The 16,890-nt window shown below is 39.5% G+C and overlaps 1 protein-coding gene across 1 annotated transcript in view; it reads right to left on the reverse strand.

Annotated features, from left to right (window-relative positions):
* The window catches only part of IQCM (IQ motif containing M), a 488,337-nt gene that overhangs the window by 80,454 nt on the left and 390,993 nt on the right, over positions 1-16,890 (reverse strand). The gene's annotated exons all lie outside the window — the stretch shown is intronic.

Here is a 16,890-nt window from a genome sequence, read left to right on the forward strand (position 1 = left end):
AACTGAGGAGAAGCTCTCATTTGCAAACAAATGTTTGTCAAGTGAATATGACCTGTATTAACTAGCTTTCAAGTTGTGGTGCTGGAGAAGACGCTTGAGAGCCCCCTGAACTGCAAGGAGATCCAACCAGTCAATACTAAAGGAAATCAACCCTGAATGTTCATTGGAAGGACTGATGCTGAAGCTGAAGCTCCAATACTTTTGCCACCTGATGCAAAGAGCTGACTAGTTGGAAAAGACCTTGACACTTGGAAACATTGAGGGCAGGAGGAAAGGGCATGGCAGCGGATGAGATGGTTAGATAGCCATCACTGACTCAATGGACATGAGTCTGAGCAAACTTCAGGAGATAGTGAAGGACAGGAAGGCTTGGTAACTGCAGTTCATAGGGTCAAAAATAGTTGGACACAACTTAGAGACTAAATAGCAATGACTAGTAGATGAGAAAGCTGTGATTGATGAATAATTTGAATTGTGGAGTGAAAAATCACTGGTTACAGCCCTTAGGCCTTCAGTTTGTGTTTTCAGTTTTTGGTTGATAACCCAATGTCCTAAAATTCAATGAGACAGTCTACTGAGCAATTAATTCAAAGCAATTCTACCTAGAAACATTTCAAAGAAAAGATACTAATATAAATCTTCATTTATAATTCTGTTACATTTTTTTTCTTTTTTTCCCAACTACCTTCCTTCCTTTTTCTCCCCTTTATTTTTTTTTAATATCATATTTTGTAGTACAGTAAGTATAAGGTAGTACAACATAGTGAGTAAATGAATAAGAAAGTAGATTTGTTGGTAGATACTGTGCCAGGTACCCATCTTTTACACACTAAGTCGCTTCAACCATGTCCAACTCTTTGCAAACGTAGGGACTGTAGTCCGCCAGGTCCCTCTGTCTGTGGGATTCTCCAGTCAAGAGTACTGGAGTGGGTTGCCATGCCCTTCTCCGGGAGCTCTTCTCAACCCAGGACTGAACCCGTGTCTCTTAGGTCTCCTGCATTGACATATGGGTTCTTTACCACTAGCACCACAGGGAGCCCCATCTATTGTCTCACCCAAAATCCATCTTCACTGTCCTATTTGTGAGACTAGAATATTTCCCCCTTGCCATCTGGCAAAATTTTAAACATCCTTGATAGAAGGCAATCTAGGGGACCAGTGGATAAAGGGGTTCTTCCTGGTTCTGGGGGATTTTCTCCTACAGTAAATAGTGACCCACAGTGCAGGGTTTTCTGGGCCATGCTGCCTGGTACCTCCCAGGGCTCCTGAGACACACACACTGGGAGCTTGTGGGCACGTTACTTGCAGCACCACCTTCCCTTGAATGGTTTCCACACCGAGACACTTCCCTGAAAACAACTTCCCCAGAACCCCAGTAAGTACCTTCCCTGGGAACTACACTAGCGTGCTACATTCGTGAGTGTCTCTATTTACTGTGTCTCAGCTGTGTCCTCTCCAAGAAGACCTGGATCCAAGTTACAGGGAGAAATACAGTAAGGGGCACTGTTTAAAATTTGCTCTTTCCTTAAGTGCTCTGTCCTCAGACTGACAGTGTGACTCCTCTTCGCAATACTTTATAATTAAATTCATTTATTTTTAACTGCAGGATAATTGCTCCACAATATTGTGTTGGTTTCTGTCAAACATCAACATGACTCAGCCATAGGTATGCCTATCTCCACTCCCTCTTGAACTTCTCCCCCACCTCCCATCCCAGCCACCCCGCTAGGTTGTTACAGAGCCCCAGCTTGAGTTCCCTGAGTCATACAGCAATTCCCATCGGTTGACTATTTTATTTCACATATGGTGATGTATATGTTTCCATGTTACTCTCTCCACATCTCACCCTCTTCTTCCCCCCGCCCCGTCCCCATGTCCATAAGTCTGTTCTCTATGTTTTCTCAATTCTTTAAGGTTCCTTTTGCCCTTAATAGCCAATCTTGGGCTTCCCAGGCGGCACTAGTAGTAAAGAACCTGCCTGCCAATGCAGGAGACATAAGAGACGTGGGTTTGATCCCTGGGTCAGGAAGATCCCCTGGAGGAGGGCACAGCAACCCATTCCATGGACAGAGGAGCCTGGTGGGCTACAGTCCATGGGGTCACAAAGAGCTGGACACGACTGAAGCAACTTAGCACACGCCCACAATCTATCTCAGTTACCCTAATCTCCATCAGAGTTAATAATTCTTCACGTTAAACATTTCCTGCTCAAATCGCCATGTAGTTTTATTTTCTAATTGGACCCTGATTGATACAAGCAGACCTGAGTTATAATTCATTTTCTTTTTTTAATTTTTATTGGAGTATGGTTGCTTTACAATGTGTTAGTTTCTACCGTAGAGCAAAGTGAATCAGCTGTATGTATACACATATTCCATTATATGTATGCGTATATTCCATCTTTGTTTGGATATCCTTCCCATTTAGGTCACACACAGCACTAAGTAGGGATCCCTGTGTGATACAGGTTCTCACTTGTTATCTATTTTAACATTGTATCAATAGTGTATGTGTCAATCTATGAGTTCTAATCTTTGAACCATCATAACAGGCTTTGAAATATTAGACAAATCACATTTATCTCCTGGTGACAGTACTGATCTCTTAGCATTATTGTTAGGATTAAGTGATATAAGAAATATATAAAAATTCATAGCACCATGTCTATAAATACTACATGAGTGTGTTAGTATATGTAACCCAGTATTACTTCAACAGTAATGAAAACCACAAGAGAGTCAGGAAATAATAAGCTATTGCATCTTTTAATTATAAACACATTAGAGAGTTTTCTGCTCTTTTTAAAAGGAAAAGTTCAAAATTATTCCCTTCTAACTCAAAAAAAGCAGACATCTTTATATGTGCTCAGATATGCGAACAGATATCAGGTATACCTCACCTGCGAGCTGTGGGCTAAGTTGCTCAGTCATGTCTGACTCTTTACAACCCTATGGACCACAGCCCACCAGGCTCCTCTGTCCATGGGATTCTCCAGGCAAGAATACTGGAGTGGGTTGCCGTGCCCTCCTCCAGGGGATCTTCTCGACCCAGGGATCAAGCCCACATTTATATGTGCTCCGATATGTGAACAGACATTAGGTATATCTCACCTGTGTAATTTTAAGCCCTTTCTCATCTGTCAACAGAAGAAAGAAAGCCAGTACTACAAAGTAGTGCTAAAGAGTCAACCCTGCTTTACTTTTTCACCCAGGTTGTACTTCAAGAAGTTGAGCCGGGGACTTCCTAGGCAGTAGAGGTCTCTTGGAGTTGAGAAGGAGGCTAAGGATGCAGCATTAATTACATTATAAGAAATCACAGTGAAATTAAATATAACCCTGAAGTTTTACTTCATACACAAAATGAGGAAGCAAAAAAAGATCAGAGGTTTTTGTCTTTGAAACCATAAAGTAAGAAAGTAAAGTAGGGAAATCTAGCAATAATAGCAGCCTTTTTAGTGTGAAGGGCCAAATTGCACCTAAGGTTTCTCTCTTCCCTAAGATTGATACCTTTCTAACTCCTTTAGCTTAAGCAAGATGTTTAAGCAAAATAGCTTTATGCTTATTAGTTTTAATAAAACATCTTATTTTCCATCAAGGCCAAATGTGTCCATTTTGGGCAAAATAAGATGGCTATGCTAAATTCTAAGCCGTGGTGGATGCAGAACTGCCACTTTCTCTTCCTGGATTATTCTGATTAAACACTAAGCAGAACCACATGAAGTCTGTGGAACGTTGAACTTGCCATGATAATAGGATGTCGTGAGAGCTATAGAAGCAGGCACACGTTGAAGGTGTCTAGTTCAGAGTCTTGCTAATGCCACCATTTGCCATCAAGTAACACAAATGGCCAGAGAAGACGATGGCAGCCCACTCCAGTCCATTGGAAAATCCCATGGATGGAGGAGCCTGGTAGGCTGCAGTCCATGGGGTCGCTAAGAGTCGGACATGACTGAGCGACTTCACTTTCACTTTTCACTTTCATGCATTGGAGAAGGAAATGGCTACCCACTCCAGTGTTCTTGCCTGGAGAATCCCAGGGATGGGGGAGCCATTGGGCTGCCGTCTATGGGGTCGCACACAGTCGGACACGACTGAAGTGACTTAGCAGCAACAGCAGCAAGCATGTTTCATTTTAGAAAGCATATGATGGCTTGTAAAATATGTCCTCTTCTTTTTGTTTTATTACATATGTCATCCTAAGACAAAACAGGAATTTAATTTTTGTTGCTGATATTGTTAACTTGTTATTTATGGAGTATCTGCCTTTTAATATACTGCTAAGTCAATATTGCCACATTAAATTTAGGTGTAATAATATGGTTCTCAGAACTCAAAAGAATAAGATCTCTTCCTTACTCCTTCTTCCCCAAGACATACATGTAGTAAAACTCTGAAGATCGCAGGTGTATGTGTCTAGGTCTGGTCTACGGCAGAAGCCCACACAATATTTCCATAAGTCTCTGTTGCTCCCAGACCATCAAGCATTCACTTGTCTTCATTAGAGGCAGCAGCTGCGGCTGAGCGGCGGTCTGGAACTGACCATCACTGGGGTATGGACCTGACCTGCCGTTTATGAGATGAGTGATCTGAAGCAAGTTAGCTAACCTCTTTCCAGCTAAACAGTAAAACTATTTACATTATAGTAGAACTGTTAACATTATAGTGTTGCCATGACTTGAAATAAACAAAGTCCTTAGAAGAACACCGAGTCGATGGCCAGCATTGTTATTACTATGATTACATGCTCTTGATTGAACAGATGCTGGCACAGCCTCTGTCCTCTTGAGATAATAATGACGGTCTCCTGTCTCCTCCCCCATCCTGTTTGTCTTCTGGATGGGTGAGTGGAGAAGTGGACAGTCATCCTGAAGTCACCGCCCTTTATGGTCACTCTCACACTATTTTGGATGTTCTAAGGTTCAGTGGTTCCTATTGGATACTGATCAGAAGTTTTGTGTTCATCAGTACTCATGAGTTACTAGTCGATGTTGTGGTAGTCTTCCTGGTTGCTATTATTAGCAAAAACAATAAGCTCATGTTTTGTTGACTCTAAGACGATACAGATGTTGATAATCCCATTAGTTTATCACCACTAAGAGATGTAAGACTGAAAATTTAACTATGCATACCATTGATTATAAGATATAGCTCTATTTTAGACACATTAAAATATGAAAATATATATCTTAGAGTTAACAAAATACAGCAAAATCAAGATATCTAATTGACAACTCCATTTGGCTAACAAACAGGCACTCAATGTCTGCCCAGTACCCAGATTTCCTGCCTCAGTAAATAGCTTCTGTTTTTACTGGCACAACCTAGGAAACAAGAAAACCTCCTTGACACCTCACTACCCACTCCTACCTTCCTTGAAAAACTGCCAACTACCTTTATAACTTTTTAAAAATTTCTTTTTATTTAACGAATTTGTTTGGCTGTGCTAGTCTTAGTTGCAGCATGTGGGATCTTAGTTCCCTGACCAGGGATCGAACTCAGGCCCCTGCATTGGGAGCTCAGAGTCTTAGCCACTGGACCACCAGAGAAATTCCTATCATCTATTTTTATACAAATACTTTTGCCTCCTAAGTAATCTTCTTGGCCCTTTGACCTTGCCTCTCAGCAGCAACCAGAATAGTATTTTTTATGTATCTTTAATACATTTTCCTATTCATTGGTTTCCTATATCATACATTCCCCTATTGAGCAGTTTCCTGATGCTCTTAAAATAGTATCAAGTACTAAATAAGTCCTAAAAGATTTTGAACATTCTGGTCACTGCCTCCTCCTCCATCTCTACTCTAGGAACCTGGGCTTTCCTTCTGTTTCATAAACACACCTTGAATCCTCCTACTTCAGACCTTTGCATAAGGTGTTCTGTGTACCGGGCATGTTCTTCTCCCACATGCTGCCCCTCCACTAACTCATTAACTTAAACACCACCTTCACGCCTCTTTTCAAAGTCTCCCCTGACTCTCATCAAACTGGATCAAGCACCCACAGTATATTATCTCAGAGTTACTGTTCCCTGTATTTTCCTCCGTTACACATACTGAAGTGTGTAATCGTATGACTTCAATTATTCAGATCTATCTCCCTCACAAGACTGTAAGTTACAGGCAGACAAGGTCCACAATTGTTTGCTAACTACTGAATCTACCAGTATCTAGTCACTGCCTGATACTTGGAAATGGTCAATAAAAGGCTTTTTAATTAATAAATAAGTACAGCATAATTAATATTATTCACTGGGAGCTAAGTATATAGCAGGCAGTGTGCTACACAGGTTATGGACATTATCTAATTTAATCCTAAAATCACAAATGTGATTTGCTGACAATCCTATGAATTCAATACTATCAGACTCATTGAGCCTATGTTATGAGTCTGATAGTAGTGAACTCATAGGATGTATGCATAGAGAGAAGGGTTACTGAGCATTTCATGGCCTCAGAGTAAGCGGTGAAGCCAGGATCTAATCTTCATTCGAACTTTAAAGCCTGTCCTTTTAACCAAAGATGCCGCATTATTTTAGACACACAGTTCCCGTGTCACGGAACAGCTGGCACCTCCAAGTGTTCAAAGGTAGCCTCCCTTTGAAGTCTTCCAATCTTTCGAAAATCCTTCAGATATCCATGAATAGTCTGCAATACAATTTTTCTCACAATTGTGGCTCTTCCCAGGCCTTTTTCTGATATTAGTTTTTTCCACAAAAACTTCTTTTATAGAGCTGCTGACAATCCCTCAGGTCAAAACCATGGTTCATCAGCTGATTATAACCCTCTTGGTTTGCTAAGGATGTAAGCCAGGATAAAAGTCCACAGAAGAAAACCTTAGACACCTCTCATTTTCCCCTGCCTCTCACATAAGTGAGGCTCATTATGCTTAATACTCAGAGTAGGTGGTGAGTGTTCAGAGAATCCAAATGCCCTTCCATTCCTCTCCCTCAGAGGACGCTGTATTATAGAGGACTCTGCTTCCCTCCTGCAGAGCCTCAACCTAAATATTTAAGGCAGTGGTCCTCAGACTGGTATTTTGAGATGTGCAGTGACTTAAAAAAATTATAAGTGGGATCATACTAAAGACTTATTTTTGTTTTCCCAATATTTTGATTCCATGGTAATTTTAACATTATTTAATGGTTTAAAAACATTATGTGTTCATGACAGGAAATTCTGGAAATACAAAGTATATAGGAATAATTATTACTCTTAATATTTTCCAATTCTAACCCCATATGTGTGATTTTCCTTCTCCCACAACCCCCAAGAAACAAGTAGAGCGTAAGTAGTTAATAGGACACTTGGCGGCAGATCACTCTTAGCTTTAGGAAACAGGCCTAAGTCATCAGCTCTACGTTATAGAATGCTGTTGTTGTTGCTCAGTTGCCCAGTCATGTCCGAGTCTTTGCGACCCCATGGACTACAGCACATAAAGCCTCCCTGCCCCTCACCATCTCTCAAAGTTTGCCCAAGTTCATGTCCATTACATCAATGATGCCAACCAGTCACCTCATCCTCTGATGGCCTTTTCTCTTTCTGCCCTCAATCTTTCCCAGCATCAGGGACTCTTCCAATGAGTCAGCTGTTCTCATCAGATGACTAAAATACTGGAGTTTCAGCTTTAGCATCAGTCTTTCCAATGAATATTCAGAATTGATTTCCCTTAAGATTGACTGGTCTGATGTCCTTGCTGTCCAAGTTACTTTCAGGAGTCTTCTCCAGCACCACAGTTCAAAGGCATCAATTCTTTGGCATTCTGCCTTCTTTACAGTCCAGCTCTCACAACTGTACATGACCACTGGTCCCTATTGCCTTGACTATACGGACCTTTGTTGGCAGAGTGATGTCTCTACTTACCAACACACTGTTCAGATTTGTCATAGCTTTCCTGCCAAGAAGCAATCGTCCTCTGATCTCATGGCTGCATTCACCATCCACAGTGATTTTAGAGCCCAAGAAGAGGAAATCTGTCACTACTTCCGCTTTTTCCCCTTCTATTTGCCATGCAGTAATGGGGCTGGATGCCATGATCTTAGATTTTTTAATATTTAGTTTTAAGCTGGCTCTTTCATACTCATCAAGAGGCTCTTTAGTTTCTCTTTGCTTTCTGCCATTAGAATGGTATCATCCACATATCTGAGGTTGTTTACACTTCTCCCGCTTATCTTGATTCCAGCTTGTAACTCATCCAGCCTGGCATTTCTCATGATGTACTCAGCATATAGGTTAAACAAACGGGATGACAGCAGACAACCCTGTCTTACTCCTTTCTCAATCTTGAACCAATCAGTTGTTCCATACAGGGTTCTAACTGTTGCTTCTTGACATGCATACAGGTTTCTCAGGAGACAGGTAAGATCAGGTAGGATGGTCTGGTGTTCCCAACTCTCTAAGAGCTTTCCAAGTTTGTCATGATCCACACAGTCAAAGGCTTTAGTGTACTTGATGAAACAGAGGTAGATGTTTTTCTGCAATTCCCTTTCTTTCTCTATGATCCAGTAGATGTTGGCAATTTGATCTCTGGTTTCTCTTCCTTTTCTAAAGCCAGCTTGGACATCTGGAAGTTTCTGGTTCACACAATGCTGAAGTCTAGCATGCAAAGTTTTAAGCATGACCTTACTAGCATGGGCTTCCCTGGTGGCTCAGAGGTTAAAGCATCTGCCTGCAATGCGGGAGACTCGGGTGCAATCCCTGAGTTGGGAAGATCCCCTGGAGAAGGAAATGGCAACCCACTCCAGTATTCTCACCTAGAGAATCCCATGGAGAGAGGAGCCTGGTAGGCTATAGTCCATGGGGTCGCAAAGAGTTGGACACGACTGAACGACTTCACTTTCACTTTACTAGCACTGGAGATGAATGCTACTGTCCGATGGTTAAGTCTTTAGTACTATTCTTACTACCCATCTTGGGAATTGGGATGAGGATTCATTATAAAACAGGGGTGACAAAAAAAGAAAAACCATCTATTATCACAACTGTTCCCTTTCTAGGATTATTAAAAGATATTTTAACACCAAAAATGACTGAGGGACACAATCTCAGGTGTGTTGCGCACAAAGTAAGTTTTGGATTGAATAATGAAAAACTGGAGGTTCTAGGATTTTTGAAAGTGCTAACTTTTTCCTAACAGGCCAGTCCTCAACACAAATTCCAGCACAGACTCAATATTTGAAAAGGGCTCATATGTAAATCATTAAGTTTAGGATCAATCCTAAGTGTATCAAGGGACTTTACAACTGACCCTCACTTATTAAACCAGAATAGAAGACCTCATTGTGGAAGTCAATTATTAAGAAGTATTTGCAACTATGGGCCTTCCCAGGTAGCTCAGTGGTAAACAATTCTCCTGCCAGTGCAGGAGACACAAGGGCCTAGGGTTTGCTCTCTGTGTTGGGAAGATCCCCTGGAGTAGGAAATGGCAACCTGCTTCAATACTCTTGCCTGGAGAATCTCATGGACAGAGGAGCCTGGCAAGCTACATCCACGGGATCGCAAAGAGTCGGACACGACTGAGCACAGTGCACAGTACACTTAAAACTATGGGTAAAAATAGTCTGATCACATGTGAGTTCAAACTGGTGGTCAGATTATCTATAACCCAGAGAAAATGACCAATTTCTAAATGTTGTACTTTTAATATAAGGCCACTGTTAAAGCACTTTATACTTTTATGTTGCATTCATTTTCTTTTATTTGAATTAGATGAATGTCATACTTTTTTATCTTGCTGCTTTTATCTAAGCTTTCTCTATTAATTAGTAAATTTAAAAGAATATCAATCTATCAGTATAAAAAATTACATGTCGTGAACAAGGGAAAGTGAATTTAAAGCATTCCCATTCTGAAATTAATGAAACTTTCCTACATTCAATTTATCTTAAGCTGATATATGAAATCTTAAAGATCACTGATGAAGAAGCAAAACATTTAAGAATCAAAGCCGCAGGGCAAAATGGTTAAGAAGGCAGTTAAATAATATGCCCTTGGATGATATAATCAGCAAAAATAAATTCAAGGAACATAGATCTCTTGTATTATAATTAAATACCAACATTATTTAACTTAAAGGAGAGCAAAAATGTTCATAACACTTCACTCAGAGTAAATAATCTAAAAGAAGGACATGAATTAATTAAAACATTATTAAAGTGCAGCAATATTAATTTAATTTTTTTTAATGTAGCAAGTATTACTACTTTTAAGTCCTCTCATTTCATGACAATGATGCATGTTATAAATTTCTCCAGAACATTTTTGCTATATTATTCAAAGATTAAATGTGGGAACATTGTGTCATTAATACATACATATCTTTATAAATCCAACCAAATTTCTAATACAAAATAGAAAATTAGAGGATTGTAGTCATTTGATTGTTGAATAATCAAAGTAAAGTTATTGCAAAATTCACTTCTTCAGTGGAATAAGTATACAGAATTCATAAATATGCTAAAATTTATTTTTATTTCTATGCTGTTGTTAATTTTTAGACTTATAAGCAAATTAAACACATTCGCAAGTACTGGATTGTTGTTCAGTCACTCAATCATGTATGACCCTTCGGAACCCCATGGAATGTAGCACACCAGTCTTCCCTGTCCTTTACTGTCTCCTGGAGTTTATTCTAACTCATGTCCATTGAGTCAGTGATACCATCCAACCTTCGCATCCTCTATTGCCCCCTTCTCCTCCTGCCCTCAATCTTTCTCAGTTTGAGGGTCTTTTCCAATGACTTTGCTCTTCGCATCAAGTGGCCAAAGTATTGGAGCTTCAGCATCAGTCCTTCCAGTGTATACTCAGAGTTGATTTCCATTATGATTGAATGGTTTGATCTCCTTGCAGTCGAAAGGACTCTCAAGAGTGTTTTACAGTACCATAGTTCAAAAGCATTAATTCTTTGGCACTCAGCCTTCATTATGGTCCAACTCTCACATCCATACATGACTACTGGAAAAACCATAGCTTTGACCATCCAGACCTTTGTTAGCAAAATGATGTCTTTGCTTTTTAATACACTGTCTCAGTTTGTCATAGCTTTGCTTCCAAGCAGTATCTTTTAATTTCATGGCTGCAGTCACCATCTGCAGTGATTTTGGAGCTCAAGAAAATGGTCTGTCACTGTTTCCATTGTTTTCCCATCTATTTACCATGAACTGATGCGACTAGATGTCACGGTCTTAGGTTTTTGAAGAAAGTTAAGGAAAACCACTAGACCATTCAGGTATGACCTAAATCAAATCCCTTACGATTATACAGTGGAAGTGACAAATAGATTCGAGGGGTAGATCTGATAGACAGAGTGCCTGAAGAACTATGGATGGAGGTTCATAACATTGTACAGGAGGTAGTGATCAAAACCATCCCCAAGAAAAATAAATGCAAAAAGGCAAAATGGTTTTCTGAGGAGGCCTTACAAATAGCTGAGAAAAGAAGAGGAGCAAAAGGCAAAGGAGAGAAGGAAAGACATACCCATCTGAATATAGAGTTTCAAAGAATAGCAAGGAGAGATAAGAAAGCTTTCTTAAGTGAACAAGGCAAAGATATAGAGGAAAACAATAGAATGGAAAGACTAAAGATCTCTTCGAGAAAATTAGAGATACCAAGGGAACATTTCTCCTTATTGCCAAATTCAGACTTAAATTGAAGAAAGTAGGGAAAACCACTAGACCATTCAGGTATGACTTAAATCAAATCCCTTATGATTATACAGTGGAAGTGAGAAATAGATTTAAGGGACTAGATCGGATAGATAGAGTGCCTGATGAACTATGGACAGAGGTTCATGACATTGTACAGGAGACAGGGATCAAGACCATCCCTAAGAAAAAGAAACGCAAAAAGCAAAATGGCTGTCTGAGGAGGCCTTACACAAAGCTGTGAAAAGACAGGAAATGAAAAGGAAAGGAGAAAAGGAAAGACATACCCATTTGAATGGAGAGTTCCAAAGAATAGCAAGGAGAGATAAGAAAGCCTTCCTCAGCAATCAATGCAAAGAAATAGAGGAAAACAACAGAATGGGAAAGACTAGACATCTCTTCAAGAAAATTAGAGACACCAAGGGAATATTTCATGCAAAGATGGGCTCAATAAAGTACAGAAATGGTATGGACCTAACAGAAGCAGAAGCTATTAAGAAGAGGTGGCAAGAATACACAGAAGAACTAAACAAAAAAGATCTTCACGAACAAGATAATCACGATGGTGTGATCACTCACCTAGAGCCAGACATCCTGCAATGTGAAGTCAAGTGGGCCTTAGAAAGCATTACTATGAACAAAGCTAGTGGAGGTAATGGAATTCCAGTTGAGCTATTTCAAATCCTGAAAGATAATGCTGTGAAAGTGCTGCACTCAATATGCCAGCAAACTTGGAAAACTCAGCGGTGGCCACAGGACTGGAAAAGGTCAGTTTTCATTCCAATCCCAAGAAAAGGCAATGCCAAAGACTGCTCAAACTACTGCACAATTGCACTCATCTCACATGCTAGGAAAGTAATGCTCAAAATTCTCCAAGCCAGGCTTCAGCAATATGTGAATCATGAACTTCCAGATGTTCAAGCTGGTTTTAGAAAAGGCAGAGGAACCAGAGATCAAATTGCCAACATCCACTGGAACATCAAAAAAGCAAGAGAGTTCCAGAAAAACATATATTTCTGCTTTATTGACTATGCCAAAGCCTTTGACTGTGTGGATCACAATAAACTGTGGAAAATTCTGAAAGAGATGGGAATACCAGACCACCTGACCTGCCTCTTGAGAAACTATATGCAGGTCAGGAAGCAACAGTTAGAACTGGACATGGAAGAACAGACTGGTTCCAAATAGGAAAAGGAATACGTCAATGCTGTATATTGTCACCCTGTTTATTTAACTTATATGCAGAGTACATCATGAGCAACACTGGGCTGGAAGAAGCAAAGCTGGAATCAAGATTTCCGGGAGAAATATCAATAACCTCAGATATGCAGATGACACCACCCTTATGGCAGAAAGTGAAGAGGAACTAAAAAGCCTCTTGATGAAAGTGAAAGAGGAGAGTGAAAAAGTTGGCTTAAAGCTCAACATTCAGAAAATGAAGACCATGGCATCTGGCCCCATCACTTCATGGGAAATAGATGGGGAAACAGTGGAAACAGTGTCAGACTTTATTTTTTTGGGCTCCAAAATCACTGCAGATGGTGACTGCAGCCATGAAATTAAAAGACACTTACTCCTTGGAAGGAAAGTTATGTCCAACCTAGATAGCATATTCAAAAGCAGAGACATTCCTTTGCCAACAAAGGTCCGTCTGGTCAAGGCTATGGTTTTTCCAGTGGTCATGTATGGATGTGAGAGTTGGACTGTGAAGAAGGCTGAGCGCCGAAGAATTGATGCTTTTGAACTGTGGTGTTGGAGAAGACTCTTGAGAGTTCCTTGGACTGCAAGGAGATCCAACCAGTCCATTGTGAAGGAGATCAGCCCTGGGATTTCTTTGGAAGGAATGATGCTAAAGCTGAAACTCCAGTACTTTGGCCACCTCATGCGAAGAGTTGACTCATTGAAAAGACTCTGATGCTGGGAGGGATTGGGGGCAGGAGGAGAAGGGGACAACAGAGGATGAGATGGCTGGATGGTATCACTGACTCGATAGACATGAGTCTGGTGAACTCCGGGAGTTGGTGATGGACAGGGAGGCCTGGCGTGCTGCGATTCATGGGGTCGCAAAGAGTCGGACATGACTGAGCGACTGAACTGAACTGAACTGAACTGAAGGGACCATTTCATGCAAAGATGGGCACAATAAAGGACAGAAATATGGACCTAACAGAAGCAGAACTATTGGATAAAGAAACCTAAAAGACCTTTCCCTTTTTCAGTCTTCATGGAATTTTGACAAAAATACAGAACATATTACTGTACACAAATAAGTCATATAGCTAAATAAAACACAAATAACTTTGGTTAATAATTTTTATAAAATTATGAGAATTTTTTATGAGGGTCATTTTCTTTATTCTAAAAGCCTATGTTAAAAAAAAGTATGTTAAAACCTATAATAAACTGTTTAAGAAAAGCTTAATGATATATCTGCATTTTTAAAAAGCATCTTTGTCATTAAACAACAAAGATTAAAAGAATTTTACATCTAAAAATCCTAAAATAATAATAGTATGAAAAATCCAAAAGCATAATTAAATAATAACACATAATGAGGAACAAAGATTTAAGCTGGGAATGTAACGGGTCAAATAAGTTTTAAACTGTCTCCATAGATATCAAAAGATATTTAACAAAGCTGAAAAACAATCTCTTCATAAAGACATCTAATAAATAGGAAGAGAAGGATACAACTTCAAATAAGTATCAACATGACATAATAACATTAAAATGAGTGAGAAAATTATAATGTCCATCATTGACATTACTATCTAATGTCATAAATATTCCAGCTAATGCAAAAGTCAAGAAAAAGATATCTTAAGTTGAATTGTACACAATAAAAGTAGAATTGCAAAAATTTCATATCATTTTCAGGTGGTACAATTGTATACTTATGAAACTCAAGAGAAGATTAAAATTATTATAATTTAGGAGGGCCAAATACAACTACTGATTATAAAATAAGCATATAAAGATTAGGGCTTCTCATATACAAGACGAATTTGCTAGAATACATACTAGAAAAAGAGCAAGATTAAAAAATATTTAAATCACAAACAAAACAGCTGGAAAGGGAAAAAAAAGCCTATGTGTGTGTTTGTGTGTGTGTTTCTGTATGCTGGAAGGAAAGCAAACATTTTCTCATAAATGATGAGAGTCTTGTGATTAATTTTAAGTACTCTGTTTTAAAAATATGCCTTTCATTTTTCTCTGAAGGTCTAAGTCTTGGGATAGCCAGATTAAATCCATTCACATGACTGTACTCTGACGGGCTAAAGACAGATGTCCTTCTCACCTTAGTCAAAATGCTCTTACTTTGAGAGAAATACAATAGCACAAAAAGGTCTTCAAGCAGAAGAGCACGGTGGCAGTTTTTACTGGGCTCACCTTACATAATTGAAAAGAGATTCCTTTTCTCTTGGTTTGGAAGAGTGTCCTATAATGAAAGTTATATCTTAATAGGAAGCATAAAATCACAAATAAGTACTGCTAAACTGTTAAATTCAAATTACGCCAAGTGTCTTGTATTTCTTGCCATGTATTTCCTTTTATTTATTTTTTTAATTTTCCTGTATGTATACATATCCTTAAGGGTTGAGAGAAGTTCAACCAATCTCTAGGTTATTTCCCAGTAATATGAGTTTTAAAAAGTATACTGAGGGGAAATTTGGAGTTAATCATGAAACTCAATATTTTAAGTATTATTGTCCCAGATTATCTCAACTGCTTAGCAAAAAAATTACAACAATTGGCAGTTGATTACAACAGGCTTAGCTCTATACCTTTACTCAACAATTATGTCAGCCTGCAAGCAAAAAATACTCTCAAAAGACCCAGAAGATTTACCTTCCCTTTTAGGTGGTTAGGATTTTCTCTAAATTCTAGAGACAAAGCTAATAATATCATACTATTTCATAAAGCAAAACATGAACTCCAAATCAAGGAACATCTTCTCTGATGCATTTTGCAAGTGAGTATCCAACACCAAATGGTATTCACCTGGAAAATTATTTGGTACTAGATTTTTAAACAATAAATGCTGTCTTTTAGAACTAAACAATTCTCCAGCTTTTTGGAGATCACTCACCAAACTAATTTAGATTTCTCAATTCCAGCCTGAGAGACCTGTTGACTGATTATAGAAAAGTTAAGATTAATTGTAGTGTGGAGAAGACTCTTTAGAGTCCCTTGGACAGCAAGGAGATCAAACCAGTCAATCCTAAAAGAAATCAACCCTGAATGTTCATCGGAAGGGCTGATGCTGAAGCTGAAGCTCCAATAGTTTGGCCACCTGATGCAAAGGGCCAACTCTTTGGAAAAGACCCTGATGCCGGGAAAGACTGAAGGCAGGAGGAGAAGGGGATGACAGAGGATGAGATGTTTGGATGGCATCACTAACTCAATGGACATGAGTCTGAACAAATTCTTGGAGATCATGAAAGACAGGGAAGCCTGGCGTGCGGCAGTCCAAGGGGTCACAAAGAGTCAGACACGGTCTAGAGACTGAACAACAACAACAGGTTTAATCTGAATTCTTTATGGAACAAGGCTGCATACTAGCTAATCATTAAAAGGAAAAACTTACATATTTAACACATGTCCAATCTCCCGGCTCAATTTATTTCCTGGTATCATTGGGCTTCCCAGGTGGTGCTAGTGGTAAAGAACCCATCTGCCAGTGCAGGAGACATAAGAGATGTGGTTCATTCCCTGGGTTGGGAAGATCCCCTGGAGGAAGGCATAGCAACCCACTCCAGTATTCTTGCCTGGAAAACTGCTATGGTCAGCAGAGCCTGGTGGGCTACAGTCCATAAGTTCGCAAAGTCAGACATGACTGAAGCAACTGAGCTGAGGTAGAGCTGAAGGCGGAAGATTTCTGTCTGTCTCATGCGCTGACTTCATCCACCTTGTCCCAATGTCCCCGAAATCCTCTATCACTGCAAGCATCAAATCATTCCAAAAATCCCCTCAGCTCTAACGTTCCTAAATCATCTAAATTTGGTTAGAGATGAAGCTCTCTGTATAATCTACCTTGGGGAACAATTCCTCTAACAATTCCTCTCTACCCAACAATTCCTCTCAACTTAAGAACACGTTGTCTGCTCCTTTAACCTTTGTATTTTGGGGGCAGACAACTTGTTCTTAAGTTTCAGAGGTCCACAGGTAGAGAGGAATTGATAAGCATAAGTTAAGACGTTTTCATTTCAAAGGGAGAAAAAGGAAAGAAAAAAATCACGGTGGTTTTGAAAT

This window comes from Bubalus bubalis, chromosome 17 (genome assembly GCF_019923935.1).
Source record: "Bubalus bubalis isolate 160015118507 breed Murrah chromosome 17, NDDB_SH_1, whole genome shotgun sequence".
In the NCBI taxonomy this organism is placed as follows: Eukaryota; Metazoa; Chordata; class Mammalia; order Artiodactyla; family Bovidae; genus Bubalus; species Bubalus bubalis.